Source organism: Vanacampus margaritifer, chromosome 13 (assembly GCF_051991255.1).
Source record: "Vanacampus margaritifer isolate UIUO_Vmar chromosome 13, RoL_Vmar_1.0, whole genome shotgun sequence".
NCBI classification, from domain to species: domain Eukaryota; kingdom Metazoa; phylum Chordata; class Actinopteri; order Syngnathiformes; family Syngnathidae; genus Vanacampus; species Vanacampus margaritifer.
This window is the reverse complement of record NC_135444.1, coordinates 21,856,775-21,876,570: the sequence shown is the minus strand read 5'-3', so window position 1 is coordinate 21,876,570 and position 19,796 is coordinate 21,856,775. Positions and strand designations below refer to the sequence as shown.

General features: G+C 39.9%; 1 protein-coding gene across 2 annotated transcripts in view; it reads right to left on the bottom strand.

Annotated features, from left to right (window-relative positions):
- sema6bb (sema domain, transmembrane domain (TM), and cytoplasmic domain, (semaphorin) 6Bb) overlaps positions 1-19,796 on the bottom strand; it is a 170,323-nt gene that overhangs the window by 13,457 nt on the left and 137,070 nt on the right. The gene's annotated exons all lie outside the window — the stretch shown is intronic.

The following is a 19,796-nucleotide window of genomic DNA, read 5'->3' as shown; positions in this document are numbered from 1 at the left end:
GTCAATCTCCTTTGCTTGCCATGAGCTCGTTTGTCTCCGGTGAGATTTGATGATTCATGTGTTCCTTTTTTTGGGCTTGTTATTCATCTGCCTTGAAAACATGATGTGGTCCAGTACAGGAGAGGCTGCGACATTGTGGAAATTCAGAAAAAAAATATACAAGAGAAGCCGACTACCCATGTGGAAGAAATCAATGACTAGAATGCACTAAAAAAAAAAGTTGAAGTGCGACAGTGAAGGCAACAGGTTCCACTCCTTCAACTACTGCTTTCCTTATTAAATGGTAATAAGAGCCGACAGGCCGGCGTGTCGGCGCGACGTACTCCGCGCCGCTCGCCTCGTCCGACAATAATAAGAGCAGAGGAGAATTTAGCTCAAGAAGGTAGAGGGGAAAAAAAGATAATCCTCTTTCTTAGCCATTAATCCTCTTTCTGCATCGTCTCCATTAGCTACCTTCGCTTTGATCAGCGGCGTGACGGCGGTAATGGCTTAGAATATCCACAGAAACTTGAACTCGTGTACAATTTCAAACCAAGGTTGCTGCTGTTGCGCAATCCGTAAAAAATAAAAATAAAAATTTAATTCAACACAGCAAACGTGACAGCTGTGCAAAAGTTTATAGGGTTGGGAATTGATCCCATCCGCGCCCGCCCTCCAATCGAGCGACACGAGCGGCAAATTAATAAAAAAAAGGCCCACAAGCGTCATGCTGCTTGTTTTAACATTGCAACTGATGAGGGCAGACGAGTGCTCGCCGATTGTCTGTGATTTGATAACCAGATGGAAAGATGATCCGCAATCAGTAAATTGGAAACTTGCATTAAAATTGATTACCCAATTGGTTGCTTTTCTTCTGCCACTTTTCGCAAATTCCGTTTCAATGTGCTCGTCGGCCTCACTGATGAAAACTTCACCGGAAAAAAGCAAATCTCATGATGGTTTGAACTCGGATTGCACTGTTGAAGATTTTGTAAAATCAAGTATTCTCCCATTAAACCCATTGAAAAAAATTTTTAAAATTTTTTTTTAAAATTATTCAGCTCATTCAATTCACCTTAGGAATGACAATTCTCAACATTTTCATTGACAAAAAGTTCAACATTTTCACTATTCCCTACTCATTCTGTCAAAATTTTGCATATTCTAAAATTTTCACCCTCAAAAAAATCCCTTACTAGGACATAACATTCGCTCCTTCTTAATCATTACTTCCACTTGCTTCAGTGTTTTTATTTTTCAGCCTTCACACACAATTTCTCATGCAATTGTAAATGTCTAGTTATACACAATATTGTGCATTTTTAGCATTTCTGGTACGCTTTTGGAGGAGCTTCACAATGTCCATTGAATTGAAGAAAAAAAGAGATTTAAAAAAAAAAAATTACATTATTTAATTATTTCACTTCGGTATATTTTACAATATTATAGTATAATGTTATGAAGTGAGATTTATTTTGTTAAAGCATTAAAAATGTTTTTTTTGGTGGAGGCTGGAATGGATTTGAACATGAGATGGAACAAATTGAAATTTATCTTAAGGCGCCACTATTTTGTAAAGTGGTTTGATAATCAACCCACTCGGTTGTTTTTCCCACTTTTCCTCAAACCCCGTTGAAATGCGCTCGTCAGCCTCATTGCTGTGAACGAAATGAATTCTGGCACATCGTTCCCAAGATAATCTCATTCAAAGTATGCGAAACTCTCCGGGGTGCGGCGGAAAGTGAGCGCGTGTTGGTAATAATCTGCCTTTTGTAAAGAGAACCGGTACGATTTGCCCAAATTAACAGTGGATGCGTTCATGACGGCGAAAATGAAGTCTCAGCGGGGCGTCCCACTACGGCGGCGAGGGCCATCAAAGACCACTGGAAACCAATTTCCCGTCCACTCGAAACTGCCTTCCGGAGCGATCCGTTTACGAGAGACGTCTTTGCACGAAAGAGGAGCCTCCTTGGAGATGCCCGTTGGGGAGCCATCGTGCCCACATGTCGGCAATCGAATTACAGAAGGAGTTTTATCAAAACAAAATGTTTGCATTCGGTGAAATGAGCATTCAAGTGTGATTGCGCAATCGCACTCCATGCCTGTCGACTCACCCCTTGCACAAAAAAAAGCTTGAAATCATTGTTTGACTGGCGTCAATGTGCATGTAGGCGTATACCTTTAACTCTTTGACTGCCAGACGTTTTCAGAAAAGGGATGCCGTGGGTGCCAGCCGATTTAAGCATTTTTGACTGATCTTTCACGGTCCACAGAAAATTATGTGTTTGGACTATGGAAACACACATACTACCAAATGAAAGATTGGACTCTCATCTTTCATCAGAAAAAAAAGTTTGTTTCTACCTTATTCCGTTTTTCAGTAATCAACAATAGAAAATGGTTAGTTTCACCTCTGTTTTGAAAAAAAAACGTCTTTTAACGTCTTTGGCACTCCTCCATAGGATTTTACTAAACGTTATTTAACGTTTTTGGCAGTCAAAGAGTTAAGAGGCGGGGCCTGTTGAGAGCTTTGGTGGACATCAGACAGCAACGGTAAACTAAACGTCGCTAGCTAGTTATTTTACCACTAGCTAGAGAATGATTTGGTAGAATGATTTAAAGTCACACGCATTCAGTCACAGTCACAGATACAGTACAACATGAAGATGTCAATTCCAAGTAGACAATAATACTAGCTGCACCTCACATACATGTTGTATTGATATTAGGCATCTTTTGTAAGCCGCTGATGGATGGGTGGCAACTTTGAAAAGAATCCGTCGTTGCATGTAACACCATATAGTGCACTTTTTGGCCCTTTTACTACATCCATATACATGCCGTCAACTCGGCAGAGCAACCAATGAAAACATACTTTATGGATTTTTAACGATCGCTGCCAGAAGTGTCCGCACGCATACTTCTTCTTCTTCTTCTTCTTCTTCTTGCCGTTTACACTGCGGCAGTCGCCTTCGTTTTGATCACGGCAGAGCAAACACACTCGCAAGGCCATCAAAACAACTCGTTACTTTGCTTTAAAGCGGGGAAAGTGACTTTTTAATTGCTCGTATACACATATTTGGCTCTCTGGAGTGTCGGCCCACTCATCAAGTGTGAAATTACAAAACTTAAGTACATTTTTTTTTGTGAGCTGGCTGTCGTCAGAAAATGTGCTGTCAGCAAGCTGGGCAAGATTTTGCCGGTCTACTAAAAAATGCAAATGATAGACGCACATGTTAGCTTAGCGTTAGCTTCTGCTAACTGTTGATTGCTCTGCTGCATGTGTCATGCCAGCTCTATTTTTTGTTTTTAACTCAGGAGGGTGAAAATCATTCTGTATCTCTTGATCCTGTAAGTATAAGTTGGCCACAGACATTTTATTTAAAAACAGCAGAAACTAAAATCTCACCAAGATGAAAAATCTCGAATCGAGGCAGAAATATGCTTATTCTTTGTTTGCCAAGATTTTTTTCTGGCCAGGCAGTTTTTGTGTAATCGATTTTTGCCCTTAAAAATCTTCAATAGGTATTAGGGGTGGAAATCTCTCACACGATTCCATTTCGATTTTTGGGTCTGCAATTCGATTCAGAACAATTTTTGATTCAAAATGATTTGATTGACAATGATTTAGATGTGCAACGAATCGTCATGAGCTACTCCAGTCTGACTCGCTAATGCTTATTAGCTTAGCGTTAGCTTCTGCTACTCGCGGCACTTTTATCGCTCGCCAGTGCTTTTCCAAGTCTAACATTTCATAAGGGATGTGTTTGGCCTCCAAAAAGTAATACCTCTCCCAAGGCTTCTTTTTTTAATGAGTGTGAATCCGCTGAGTGATGGCGCTGCTATTAAGTGTGATAAAAACGAACAAGGCGAGCAAAACATTTTTTTTGGCTCGCTCCTGCTCAATCACACTATTACAGGCCGAGCGTTGCCTTCTGTCATAAATTATACAGCGGTACTCGCCAAGTTAATTCCCGGCGTCCTGTCTGCTTATCAGGACCCTTTTTGAAATATTCATGTCGGGATCACAGGTGGCCGCCCGCATTCAGTCCACGCTGTGAATCTTCCAGAGCCGCACTTGATGAATCTTTCAGCCGCTGAGATGTCCACATTTCTCGCCTTTGTGTTAATAAAAGGGCTGAAAAATCACCGAGTAACTTAATATGATACAATATCATCACAATATTTTGTGTTTATGGATGTATTCTATTCTAGCTCAAGATGACCATAAAAATGGGAGGGAAAAAAATCATAACAAGCAACATATTAATTACGAATGAAGGCTTACCTGACAATGCTGTCAAAAAGGGCAGAACAATTAATCAAACTATTATTTTTTATTATTAGGGGTGGTTGGTCGGATTTTGTCAAATTGATGTCGTGAATGCTTAAAAGACTGCAAGTAAAAGTGTTAAGTACGTTAACAGCTCGTAACTGAGGTCAATAAATGACTTTCATATTAATTCACAGTACATTTGCCTTTATTTTAGCGTAAGATAAACCTAACCTACAAACCAAAACGTTTATGTCAAATAAATCTGATCTTGTTTATTGTAATCCAGGTTAATGGGAACAGGACCGTGAAAAAAAATGAATGGCTTATTAAATCGAAATCGCAGTATTGAGCATTTTTTCTTCTTCAAATCATTAAGCCGCAGTCAAACTCAATTCTCAACTATTTCCATTTCACGTGTGGCAGAAACTGTAATCCTATCCAGTTAATTAGCATAAAGCGAAGGCACAACACTGCTTGGGTCTTTCTGACTGAATTTGCAATTTTAATGTTATGCTTTGGGAACTGTTGAGTTAAAAAGAAAAAGAAAAAGACAGCGTTCATTAAAGCGGCTGGAAAACAGCAACTTTTAACCACCGCGCGAGTTCGTGTTTCATGTAGCAAGAATCGCACTTGGACATCAAACCAGACCGAAGGAGGCTGGGGTGGGAATGAGGGGGGGGGGGGCGGGGGGGGCGTCCCCGGTGGAGGAGGTGCCCGTGTCTTCTCAGCTTGATGGATGATGACGCGTCAGCGAAGTGCCACTGATCTGACGGCCTTTCATCCCCGCGAGCCAGCCTCCCTCCGCATGCTAATGTGTTGACGCGAGACGCACGGGGACCTTGCGTGTGCGCGTGCGCGTGCGCCCGACGGTGTCACGTGACACTGCACGTTCTCGCTGTGCCCACGGCTCGCTGATTTTGCTCATTAGCCTCCTTTCCTTATTATGCGTTGAGAGACGGCACATCCAGTCAGTTGGCTTTATTGTTCAAATTTGCGCGTGGCAAAAGTTTGCCTCTTTTTTTTCCAATTCAAAAAAGGACACCTGTGAAGTTGTGACGTTAGAAAAAAGCTTGTAAAAAGCGCTTCAATTTTGGGTGTTCTTGAATATGACGGCGTATTAGGGCCACATATAAATATATATTTATTTAGAGGGGGGTAATATTCCAAGAAAAAAACTCGCAAATTTCCCACTTTATAAACTCGCAAATTTACGAAAAATGTGCCATTTTATAAACTTGCAAATTTACAAGTTTCTTTCATGGAAATTTGCCACTTTATAAATTCACAAATAAATGAGAAATTTGCCACTTTATAAACTCGCAAATTTACGAAAAATTTGCCACTTCATAAACTCGCAAATTTACGAAAAATTTGCCACTTTATAAACTTGCAAATTTCTGAAAAATGTTCCACTTCATAAACTTGCAAATTTATGAAAAATTTGCCACTTCATAAACTTGCAAATTTACGAAAAATTGGCCACTTCATAAACTCGCAAATTTATGAAAAATTGGCCACTTCATAAACTCGCAAATTTACGAAAAATGTGCCACTTTATAAACTTGCAAATTTACAAGTTACTTTCATGGAAATTTGCCACTTTATAAATTCACAAATAAATGAGAAATTTGCCACTTTATAAACTCGCAAATTTACGAAAAATTTGCCACTTTATAAACTTGCAAATTTCTGAAAAAAATTCCACTTCATAAACTTGCAAATTTATAAAAAAATTGCCACTTCATAAACTTGCAAATTTACGGAAAATTGGCCACTTCACAAACTCGCAAATTTACCAAAAAATTTGCCACTTCATAAAGTGAATTTTTCTCTGCTTGAGCACCCCTAAAAATGGGCTTGACTGGCACTAATCAAGCAAGCTTCAAGCTCTATTTTTTATGTGTATCCCTTTCTGACAGTCTAAAGAAAAGCACCATATATCGAAACATCTCATGCGAGGTAATTAAAGTGCTAAAAAAAAAAAAAAAAAGGTCAAGTCCGAATGCGGTAATTCTCCTTACTTGGGCTGAAACTTGGTTTTTAGTTGAGCCTCGTAAAGCGTGTTTACCCTCAGGATGGCTGTAAAATCTTTACGGTTCCTCCCCGACAGCCCTTTCAAGCGAGGAGCAGATCCGGATCACTCCGGGAGATAGCGTATATAGAAGGAAAATAAAAACAACCGGCGCTCCACGGGGCCAGTCGGACAAGCCTGATTTTGCTGACCCGAATGTCTGAACTGTTAAAACATTTATGCGCGCCAACCGCGCTTGCAATTAAAAGTCCATAAAAATCACCGGCTACAAAAATGCTGATCAATTACAACTCTCATGCAGCCAAGGCTGAGGTCTCTTCCCAAGCAAACCAAACTTTTACAAAATGTGTCAGAAAGGTTACAGGAGTGCCGCCTTAAGATACAAGTGACTATTCTGTTTTTTTTTTTCTCCATATATATGCATTTTCTCATGAAAAATTCTCATCTTGAGGTGAAATGAATCGAAATTTGCATTGGGTGTTAAAATCATCAGCGGGGGTGTTTTCTGGGGGGGATGAGTCAGAACACCCCCCCCCGGCCCCGCCCCCTTCCTGCCACCACGTAATCACAAGCTTTGTTTGTCTCGCCACGAATGCTTTATTCTCTCAGCCTGTACACGCGCGGCGCAGTCAAGAATGCTCCCAATTTCCATTTGACGGATTCAATTACGACTGCAGGCTCCGTCTCGGGCCAATCCCGTCGACCTGGAGTGAAAAGCAGATTAGGAAGCGCCGCATCCAGTCCAAACAAAGGAAAGCCAAAGAAAGAAGTCCCACGCATTCCGTGGCTAACATTTCATTAGAGCAGCTTTAGTTTGGATTTGCAACTTTTGGGCCAATATTTTCCTATAAACGCCGGCAGAATTGGACCGTTGTCGGAAGACGACTCAAGCGCATCCCAAAGACTGTTCTTGCTTAACTTCTGGAGTCTGTGGCTAAAGAAATACTCCAACTCTTTCCCAATAAAAGCCATCTTTGTTATTGAATCTAAGTGACACATTGCTTCCTACTTACAGCCGAGGGACGTTTATATTTTCCTAAGCCTTTTTATTTGCGTTGAATAAATATAGGTCAAGTTTTCCAGAGGATATTTTAAAGAAACGTTAGAATTGTCCCGTATCTTTTAAGGAGCCTAAAATGTCACACAAAACAAACACCACAAAAAAGTGAAAAAATGAAAAGGCTGTTTTTTTAAAAAAAAATCACCAAATGAATAAATACAATCACATATATTAAGATTTTTGTATTCAAAACTACCACATATAAATCAATTTAGCTTCATGCTAACAAACAATGCAAAACACAATAAGACAAGCTAAGGACTAGCATTTATATGGCACTTAAATAATAATAATAAAAATTATAATTTAAGACACATGTAGTTAGACAATATAACAATAGTCGCCGGCATATATTCTTTACCCTCGCAAAAAAAAAATATATATATTTCTGCAGCTTGCTGAGACACTTCAGTAGTTGTGAAACTTGTTTTCACTTATGCATGAATGATTGTATTATACTGCTCCCTAGTGGCCAAGTTGCACACACCACAAGTAGCTTCTATGAATCCATCCATTCTTTACATTCTATTTAATAATGTTCGTACTATACGTCTTTATAAAGCACAATACCGTATCATATAATACAAATTTCTTTAAAACAAGATGCATGGACTATTTTTGTTCGTATCTCAAGGCACAACTGTAATGGATTTCAATTCTGATATTTGTCCACCAGGTGGTGCTACTAATCCCCCCTTGAAAGCCCGCAGCAAAATTCCACACCATTTACAGCGACCTGCAACGTTGCCTGGCCTCTGAAATGACAAGCGAGTGTCGCCATTGATGCATTCGGATGTTCCGTTAAGTCAGCTGACCTCACCCTTTTGCTAAATGTAGTCGCAAACCGCCACGCGTCTGTCACTCTGGACCAGGGTCAGTCCGGGTCCAATTAGACCACATGACTCTTTTGCATTACTCCCGAGTCCAAAAGTCTTTTTTTTTTTGGGGGGGGGATCCCGTGTTGGTCACGTTGATATTTGATTTTCTTCAGGCCAAGCAGCTGCTGAGTTGTCTTGGCACCGCGTGGAGAAAATGCTCCGAATTAACCACAGTCAGTAATTCTTGAATGAAAAATAAATAGCCTGTTGTTGAAACATATTAAGTATGGCAATGTGCTCGCTTACATTCTTGCTTCAAGTCAAATGCAGGTGGGCGACTGTTTGGAGTATAATTCATATCATCATTTAAGGGAAAAAAAAGTTGAAATGAATAAACAGGCTATAAAATTAAGAGCGGTCCACCCAGAGGGTTCATTGCTCACTCCCCAAATCAATGGGCTTAATCTATCTAACAGGCCGCGTCCGTATATCACATCACGGCCATGATGGAAGCCCACCAGTGCTAAACTCACTTTATGCTAACACCCCCAACATTCCAGTATTAGCTTGATTCGCGGCAAAGTCAAAGCGAATGATTTAAATGTCGGGGGTTGGCCGCCGTCTGCGGGCCTGATTGAGACCACCCTGGGCTCACACAGCAGCAGCAGCAGCAGCACCTGCTGTGTTCATTCACAGACCACCCGTTCATTTGATATGCACAAAAATATGTTACGGGCCAAGTCCCAGTGCAAAGTGCTCTTCAAGTGCAGAAAAATGAGATGCCTGGTAGGCCGGCCTCTTTTTGGGTCCGATGATTTTACCCCAAAGAGACTGGCCCACAATTTAGAGGGATCAGTCCGTTAATCAATTCCGAACATAGATGGCAAATCATCAGTAAACAGTGGCAGAATGAAATAATAAAATAATAAAAACCCACTAAGTCAAAATGCCAGGGCCACATTTTTTTGTGCTAGTCCAGCTCTGCTTGTATCTGTACATAATGAAACGACACGTTAAAAGTTCCAGTTATAAAAAAAAACAAAACAAAAACGAATGCTCGGATTGCTGCCGTGTCATGTTTGGGAGGCGACGCATCCATCATTAAGATCCAGCCTGCTTCCAGCAGCCACAAATGTCAATATGAAGCCACTGTCGCCTTTACAGGGCCCTCGTGCGGGCCCGCCTCCAAAACCACAAACCATTAGAGCGGAATTGGACCAGACCGCCGCCGTAAATTTGACGACAAATTCCCTTTCCTGCACACAAAAGCCGCACACAACTTTGAGCTGCCAAGAAAAACAGTCAGCCGTGTACCTTAACGGCGCGCCGCAAACAAAGGAAGGGCCCCGCCCGCCCGTCCAAGGCGTCGGAGGACCTCAATTATCAAGTCGTTGCCTCCCGCTGCCGCACCAGTCAAAATAGCGCTCCGTTCCTTCAAGGAAATATTTTGGCGACGCCTTAATTGCTTCCTTCTGCAGTCGTGCCGTGACGGCTGAAAGGGTACCATGTGACGTGCCAGCGCTTTGAGGGGCGAGATGTTTTTGAGAGCGGGAGCTTTGGCGCACAACACATAGTGTCCAGCAGGGGGCAGCAAGCTTTTTGAAGACGACAGGACTTCTTGGCTACTGGTTAGTCTTTGATACACATAAAAATTAGTTGACACTTTTTTTTTTTTTTTTTTGCATTTCACACGGAAGCGTATTACATTCACTTCACTTGAAAAAAAATCTTGGATGTTTATTAGTATTTTTTATTTTATTTCATTTTCTAATTATAATTTTTGGTTTGATGTTTTTTTTTCTATATTTCTCCAAAAATATATTTTCTTTATTTCAGAATATATATATATATATATATATATATATATATATATATATATATATATATATATATATATATATATATATATATAATAAAAAAAAAAATTTTTTTCTGTTTTCTGCAATATATATTTTAATGACTGAAAAATGTATTCCCTAGGACAGGAAAAAAATTATCAGAAAAACAAAAATTATATACAAATTAAAAAATATATATATTGAAAAAGAAAAAAATTATTACTAAAAAAAAAAAAAAAGACTTCATTTTACAAATTAATGCAATACACTTCTGTATAGGGACGTAACGATATCACGATACGAAGGTCACGATACGATAATACCACAATATTGGAGGTTGGCAATATTTAAAAAAGGTCACAATATTGTAAAAAAAATTAGCTCATACTAAAAAAAAAAAAAAAAAAAAAAAAAAGCACAATACTGTCCTTTTGAATATAAGAGCAATGCATATAAACCACCTGCAATCTCTAATAATTATATATATAATAATAATAATGATAATAATAATAAATAATATTGAGGCACTTACTTGCAAATTGACGTTAATTAGAAATAATTAGAAATTGTTCTTGTGCCATCTTGTGGCACCGTTAATAACTGAAAAATAAAATAAAAAAAACATGTGTTGCCATCTCTTGGCCGCTATTAAAACACTTTTGGGAGGGCATCAATTAATAGCAGAAGAGCTTTCACTCGACCCGCCATGTTTTTGACCACATTTCTCACAGCGGCTTAAAAGCGTTTCCACGTTCAAGCCTGTCAACTCGGGTCATGAACCGCAATGATGATTAGTTTTAAATCGGGTCCAGACGCCGGCCACGTCACGTGGCGACAACCCGCCCTAAGTGGACATGACGTCTTGCGGCGTCCGTCCGCGCCTGAATCGAATTGCCGCCATTACCGTGTTTGCGTTGGCGGTTTTCGATTACAAAAACACGGGGCACACGCACGCACGTCGCAGACAAAAAAAAGGTCGGCAAGTCAGTTGGCAGAATTCTGTTCGGCTCAAACATCATTAAAGGGAATTTTCGCCTGAGTTTGGCTGTCTGGCAGGCAGGCAGGCTCGTCTGCCGCTAATGGAGGCGGCTTGCGGAAACGCAAACGAGGGTCAAGCGACTCCTACCGAGACAACCTTCGCAATCTAATGAGATCCGGTACAAAAGATGGATCGCAGTCTGCCTCCACAAAGAAAATCCTGTTTGGATTTGAGTGACGCTGTCACAGAAGTCTTCATTTAACAGTATTTTTATTACAGTAATCCATCATTAAGCGAAATCTTTGATATCGAAACAGCACATTTAAATCGTCCCTCGGCATGTTTTTATAGCATTTACTAAACACGCTTTTATTTAAACACATTGTTGCTGCCTGGCAGGAAATCTGGTATGTCAAAGTATGGTCAAATTGTTTTCTTTTCCACAAATCGACACTAATGGTCCGTCCTCACTTCATTTGTTATAGTTACGCAATATGAACTCATTCTAAGCTATGAAAATCGGTCTGACGAGGCACGGGCCAAATTTCTGTTTTAAAAAGTCAAGGTTTCTATAACCGCTAAAGCTGTTGTTCAATAACAGTGCCGGTGTGTACTAGTTAGCCCCAAGTATGACATGAGTAGCCCACGGGTCTGTTGTATTATCTCACCAGTGACTTGCTCGGAAGAATTAAAACAAGATTATAAACAGTATTTTTTTTGTTTATTAATTTTTAATACATCAAATATATATATATATTTTTTTAACTATAGATTGTGATCAATGGAAAAATACCGTTTTTATTTACCCAAATATACGATTTTTATTCTTTAGGGCTGTAATTGTAGTAATGTGATACAGCAATATTTTGGCTAACAGTTCAACCGTCAGAATCTAAAATTGGCCCAAGCCTAGATCTGAAATGTTGTAAAACTACTTCCTTGTTTTGCAGCAGCTGTGTGGCGTAATTGTTATTTAACGCCTAAATGCTTCTTTTTTTCTTTTCTTTTTTTTGATAGCGAGCGAAAATAGTAAAGTTAGCTACATTTAAGTTGGCCCGTTGATTGTTGTAATACAAACACATTTAAACATGTCATCTAGTTAAAGTTATCATCATTATACATTAGCAATCATAACCAAAGATGTACACTATAAATTATTTGTGTAGGCGTATAAAGCAGGATTTCAACAGGTAACATTTCAACAATCTTCAGCAAAAACGAGGCCGACCTCAAAATACTTCCTGTTTTCATTCTCCTTCTTTCAAAGTTACACCAAGTCACACTCAATTGTGTGCTGTCATTTAGTGGCTGACGGGAATTACATCCAAAATAAAAGGTGAGATTGAATAAAATCTTCAGTTTTTTATGCATGTAGGCTCGTGGCGGGAAAAAGTTTGGACATCTAAGCTGTAGAAAAATAAGATGAGATTACAAAACAAATTTTTGAGGGTTGTTGGGAGTGTTGATGATTTGCTGTTCTGCTTTTTGAGCACACGTTCACATCAATAAGCTGTTAGGAACATTTGTTTGCAGGTGCAGAAAGTGAAGCGGATAATGGCGGGAACAGCTGCGTCACTTTCGCCCGCTTGATGAGCGAGCTTGCGATGATGAGGATCGCGCTCACAAACGGACGTCCGGTCGATATTTTGCCGGCATCGTCTTTTTCATCCCAATGTTCCCTCCCACGTCGCCGAGCGCTCGCGTCGCTTTGATCAAAAGACGTTAGTGGAACGCAGCAGCATGTCCGCACATACTCGTATTTGAAGCGTGCGTGCGTGCGTGCGTGGATGCAATCTTTATTTTAATAAACAGGCAGAAAAGCCTGCAGATCCGCGAGGTAATAAGCACGGCGACGCCTTTCCTGCTTCCCCCTGAAATGAAATTGGCCCTCTGACTTTTTTGTGCAAAGTGCGGAGAACGTCATGTCGGATTACTTGACATTTCTGTCGGATGGAGGGGGGAGGGAGGGGGGGGAGCAGCAGATGAGATGATGATATATGAAAAGGGCCTGGACGGATGGACGGACGGACGGACTGCCCAAGCGGGGTACGCTCCTCGGCTTCCTGTTTGATCCTTCCACTTTTTTTTTTTTTTCTTCCGTTCACCCTCACGACTCCTCGCCTCTGATGTGTCGAACCCTTCCCACCCTTCACATCCTCAAAGTTGGCCCTCTTCTTGTGATCTCTCGCTCCTTTGCTTTCTCTCTCTCTCTACTTGGTGATGTGATTTACCAACGCCCCCCCCGAACCCCCCCACAACCTTCCTCATCCTCTTCCCCGAGAGGAATCACCCCTTGATATCAATTTAAGTGACATAGGCCAGGGGACGAGATGAAAATCGATTCTCCTTGCAGCTGATGCTTTTTCTACGTGGCTGGGGAGGGAGGGGGTTGAATGGGGGGGGGGGGTTCTCTAAGCAAGGTCATATCCATCTCCCTTTGAGCTCTCATGACAAGGCAAGAGCCCAAATCAGTCTTGCACGGACTGGACTGAAGAGGCATTAAAGCGAGGCAGTGCGGCCATATTGAGCAATAAAGCACTCCGGTAAATGACTTTGCGAAAAGCTACAAAAGCAAAGCAAAAGCAAAGCGTGGTTTTCCCTCTTGTAAGGCGACGCTGCGGAGGATTGTCTGCATGTGCTAAACTTTGCTTTTAGTGACTTAGGCTGGATCAACATTGCGGGTCCAAGTATACATTTACTATGTGAAGCCGACAGTACATCCCATTTTTAAGGATATTTTAGGGGTTGTCTGATACTGATTCCGATACAGATCACATGGATAGAAGTCGCACATTTTTCAATTTCAGAGCTGCTCACTGACGATTATTTTAATAACACTGAGAGACACAATTTCCGTTGAGTCAGGTCTGCCATTTTTTGGGTCAGAATGCAAAATCAATCTCAGTTTTTTTTCCGTCATGTCAATTTTTTGAGCTATAGTATATTTGAAAAAAATACATTTGTTTGTGTTTTGCAGCAATTAGCATTATAGCTAAGTTTCATCATTATTCACAAATTTGTTTAAAACACTGGGGGGGGGGGAAGCCTTTTTGCAACATGGCCCTGGTTGATCTCTTGTACTCTGCTACCACCTGCTGGCCGTTTTTGGAAAGTTCAGAGGCTGCATTAAAGCCTTCATAAAAAAAACAATAAAAAAACATATAAATCCGTTAAAATAGAACGTAAGATTGTGCAAATGGTAGCTCATTACACCTGAGTAATATTTGCTCTTTGCACATGATAAAGAATATAAGCCTGTGAGTATTGTTATATGTCTACATGTGTTGCTCCATGTTTGTGTTCAGATATCCATAGCTTGACAGGGTTATGCTGTAACAGTACTGACGCTAATGTTTGGCCTGTTTATGGCGTTTCCCCATTATGTGCTAGCATTAAGCTAGCAAATAAATAAATAAATAATAATTAAATAAATGTGTATTTTTTATATATAGAGTTTGACAGTAAATTTCAACCGGGTTAAAAATGGTTTATTATCTGCTAAACTGCTGTTTGTTATCACGCGAGTTGAATTCCTTACATTTTCAAAACAGACTCATTATGCGATTCTGATTGAGTAACGCAGAGAAGCAAGATATTTCCCATCCATGGCCTTGTTTAAGAGTAGAGTGTGTGAGTTTTGTAATTTTGTTTTGCAAAATCAATCTCAGTTTTTTTTCCGTCACGTCAATTTTTTGAGCTATAGCATCCCCGTTTTCTTAAATAAATAAATACATGCGTATGTGTGTAAATAAAACATAGTTACAAGTTGCTATGCTAGCTTTCGTTTGCAGATATTGATAGCACTGACGCCTCTCACTTCAATTGTGACTGCACAAACAAATATCGTAATCAGCTTTTCTTACTACAGTCTTACTACAGCTAATTAGTGGGATTTTGCTTATCTCGAGTTTAAGCTGTGGAGAAATGCTAGAAAAAGAAAAAAATAACTGACTGCAATTTTGGAATCAGCATGCCAAGTACGGTTTTAATAAGCATAAAAATCAAACTATTTAAAAAAAAAATTGTTCTCCAGAATTTAATCAAACTTCAATTTTACTATTGTACAAAAACAGGACATTACTTCAAATTGAAAGTGCAGAAAATGTGTCATAATTAATTAACTCTTTGACTGCCAAAAACGTTAAATAACGTTTCGTAAAATCCTACGGAGGAGTGCCAAAGACGTTAAAAGACGTTTTTTTTCCAAAACAGGTGAAACTAGCCATTTTCTATTGTTGATTACTCAAAAACGGAATAAGGTAGAAACAAACTTTTTTTTTTCTGATGGAAGATGAGAGTCCAATCTTGTTTTGGCAGTATGTGTGTTTCCATAGTCCAAACACATAATTTTCTATGGACCTTGAAAGATCAGTCAAAATGCTTAAAATCGGCTGGCACCCACGGCATCCCTTTTCTGAAAACGTCTGGCAGTCAAAGAGTTAATATTCAACAACCATTTCAATAATCGAGTAATCGTTTAGAGCCATTGTTTGATTAAAAATTGTCCAAATCCAAATGGCGGACGCACATCTGCCTGTCAGGTGAGCACCTGGAGAGAGACCGCCACCCGCCCCTCATCCTTCACATTCGTGCAATACAGTGATATTCTTTTTTTTTTCTCCATAAAAAACAACAAACAAATGAAAAATGAGACTGGGCCAAGTTCATCAAATTCTAACATGCCGTTGACAGTTTGTCATACTGATCTTGTTGATGTTGAAACAACGTCAGTCATATAGCTTGTCACATTCGCGGCTAAAACAGGAAGCTGCAAGGAAGAAAAAAAAAAATCCCCAAAAAAAAGGCTGATGAAAAGAAAAGCGACGCTAAAAAGTTGATCAGATCATCTAAGACAAAGTGCTGTCAAGTTGCCGCGGCGACAACATCTCCAACGTATCGGAACGCGAGCACGAGCTCCGAGCGGGCACCAGCGCGTCTCCATCAAACAAACGTCGGGCCGAGTCGTCGGAGGGTTGCGAGTGAAACCGAGCGCCGCGGACGAGCGCAAACGTGTCGCTCGCCGAGTCTTGATTTATATCCGCGCTTTCTCCGAGGACTTTTTAAGTGTCAAAGTCGATTTGAAGAACGGCGCGTCAGGTGGCAGGCAGCCTGTGAAATCTTTCAATCGGGCCTTCCTGCCGAATGATACGACGCGGGTGCAATCATGTCAATGTTCAATGCTTTTCTGTGGCTTGTAACCTTTTACTTAGTTGCTCATTTTCATGCCAGGAGAAAAAAAAAAAAGTCTATTTCCATTTTTTTTCCATTCTTTAGGGTTGGTTTCAGAAAAAACATCCGTTTCCGACCACAAAGCGGAGAAATCAAACAAAACACGGCAAGTCGAAAAGTGAATTTGACACAAGCCGATTCCCAGTTTGACGGATCATGGATGATGGTTTTAAAAAGTCAAAGTTTGAATTATTATTATTATTATTATTTAATAATACTGTCTTGTCACCGGTAATGACCTGAAAGAGAATCCTAAGCAGGGTTCAATATGATTGGCTGGCTTGGCGAGCAGAGAGGGGAGGGGTGAGCAAGACAAAAAGGGACACTGAACCTGAATACGTTTTTCCTCGGATAATTTAAAAAATAATAATAATAATTATGGCTCAGGCAGATACTAGTTAGCCCCATGGGTCTGCTCTAAAAATAGCTTTCTAGTGATGGGACATTGTGATTTATCAAAAAGAATATATATAAATATATATATACAGTATATTTATTTGAACTTAACATGATACATGTTTCTTAATGTACAAAATATTTTGTTTTGTTGAAAAATAAAACAAATTGTGTTTGGTGTGAGAAAAAAAAAATGCTAGTTTTATTTACGCAAATTAATTAAAATTAATTAATTAATTAAAAAATTAGATTTAGAGCTGTCATTTTGCTCACGATGACCATACATACCAGCAGAACCTAATATTGGCCCAAGCTGTTTGGTGCGAATATTTGTTGCTTCTGTGATGTCTCAAATGACAAAACGACAAACGCAAGATTGAGAAAGGACTTTTGATGGTCAAATATGAATTCATTAATTATTGAATTTTTACAGGTCGTTCGTCATTCACTCCATAAATTCTATGCCTCATCTTTTACTTACCACGTTGTTTGCTTAAAAACGCATTTTTGGGATGCAAAAAAAAAAAAAAAAAAAAAAAGCAGTGCAAAACAAATGTTTCCTGCATGTGTGATTTCACACTTGACTCGTGCGTCCGCGCCATTAAAAAGTTGCTTTTAAAGCGGAGGATGAAATATGGGCTATTTCCTTTCATCAGTTTCTCCTTTATCTCAATAAGCACACGTTGGGAGAACTTTTGCACACTTTTGCATTTTCAAGGAAGCAAACGACTTTGGACAAATTAATTCACTTTGGACTAAAAGTCAGGACGAGATCAGAGTTTCTGCAGCTTTAAAATTATCTCACGCATGCAAAAAAAAAAAATGAAATATGGAAGCACATTCAAAATGAACAGGTTTTAATAAGCCTGCCTGGACTTATTAAAACTTAATCAGGAAGTGGTGGAGAAAAGAAAAAGAAAAATGATGAATAGTGACAGCAATGATTGGCAGCTGGAATTTCAATCACGTTGCCGGCACACAATACTTGCAATTCAATGACCGTACTGATAAAACTGCGCGGCATTCAGTCATCCCTCACCAAATCACAGGTCTAGTTGATTTTCTCTCCATTTTTTATTTTTTTTTACATGGACTAGTGATAATAATCAAAAAAGATTCCATTTACATTTACCAAATGAAATCAGTGTACATCACAGGCAACAACAACAACAACAATAACAATTGCATCATTCTGCTTTAGACCCAAATCACAATAAGCACAAGCCAGGAGAAAAAAAAAAAAAAAAAAAAACACTTTTTTTTTTTTTTTTTTTACACTTCATTTGACTTTCAATCGCTTTATTGAACAAACAGTATCAAAATAAACACGTAAATACACGAGCTGCTACGACCAGAAACTCACTAAGGAAGCTCTCATTCACTGACGCCCACATCACTCACCAGGACAGCCCCCCCCCCCCCCCTGCCTTTTAAAGTCACACACATTTAAAGTCACAGATACTAAAGTGCAGAATGTCGCGAGCCCGAATGGAAAACAATCCTACAGATGCAGATTTTGTAGTGGTAAGATTTAAAGAAAAATAAAATAAATAAAATAAAAAAAAACACTGCCCTCTACACAAAACAGCAAAATGACTTCCTAGTCCGTTTGAAAAGGGCTCAGGATCAGCCATGGAACGACTATGAATCCAGTGTAGCCTCAGGTCAAACAATTCATCTTTCTTCTATTAGTAGCTTGGAAAAAGCAACAATTTAAGGAGCCACATATGGCTACAAAAGATTAGCGTTAATCCATGGTAAGTACTGGGCATCACTCTTTTTTTTTTTTTTTTTTTTTTTTTTTTACAGCAATCTGATGTGAGAGCGTAACATCAAACAGGGGGTGCTGATCTCCAACAGGATTTGTGTGCTGATGAGCCAATATTTATCTTTTCTTTTCACAGGGCGCACACGCCACACGCGAACTTGGGCAACTTTCGCAAGCAAAGGATTCATTTGCACGCACTGGAATTAGTGGCAAGATGAAAGGGAGGAAAGTGAGCCTCGTTCGTGTGTGTGTGTGTCAAGGGGAAGGAGCGTCCAATATATATATCATATGAGGTGAACCTAAAATCTATTTCCATAAGCCAGAGGAAAAAGTGAACATGAAGAAGGGAATCGGCTGGAGGAGAAGATAATTAGCCGACGCAAGTTGACGGAACAAAAAGCCAACGAACGCGTACGTGTAAGGAGAGCGTAAACAAGGCGGAAGAACAAAGTCAGCTAAAAACACACAGCGGGAGCACACACACTAAATGAGAGCAGCAGACGGGCTTTGTGTTGGATGGCGACGCTGATTCTCATGGGGGTGGGGGGGGGGGTCGCTTTGCCGTTGTTTATTTGCGTTGCGTTTTATCTGGCGAGCAAACACGCTCCCTTGCTATCGTTGACTGCGAGTGGTGGGAAGAAACAAAGCACACAACCTTTCATATATTTCACTTTATATTTACTTTTATTACTTGTTCAATGTCCATAAATATTAACGTTCACCAAAAATTGTTGGATGTGGTTAGCTAGCAGAATTATTCGTAGCGCTTTGTCTTTAGCGACACCCGGTCTTCCAAAATTCTCCATCCATGTTTGGATACAGTAAATAAGGTGTGTTTTGTAGCCATCGTAAGCTAAGTTAGCATTTTTGTTAGTCAATTCAGGTTGGCAAAGCTACGGGAACACATTCAGATAGCATCAAAGTTAAGCAAGCTAGCTCTTAAAAATGCATGCGGCCTGTTACTGTAACTTGAGTGTTTTACGTTGATTAAGTGGGAAACTATTTTCTCACTCCATATATTTGACATTAAATATATTTTTTACTGCTTGAATATCACCCCCCCCCCACCCCAAGTTCCGTTGCTACGCTAATGATGTAACCCGAATTTCGACTTAAGTGGGATTTCCCCGTTAAAGTCGATATTCACATCAAAATACTTTGTACAGTCATTTTAAAAAACATGTTCGCGTGACCCGAAAGACGCCGGAACCACCATTTTGTCTTTCCGCACGGGCATTCATCGCTGACGGACGGCGGAGCTAATTCAAGCGTCCGAGCGGCTGATGGACGTCCGTTGCTGGAGGCAACAACAACAACAACAACAACAACAACAACACAGCTTTAAATAACTTTAAAATGGTGTGATTGCTGTGGGAAATTAACGGAAAAAGAAGGTGCTACGGACGGCGGAAAGTCGAAAC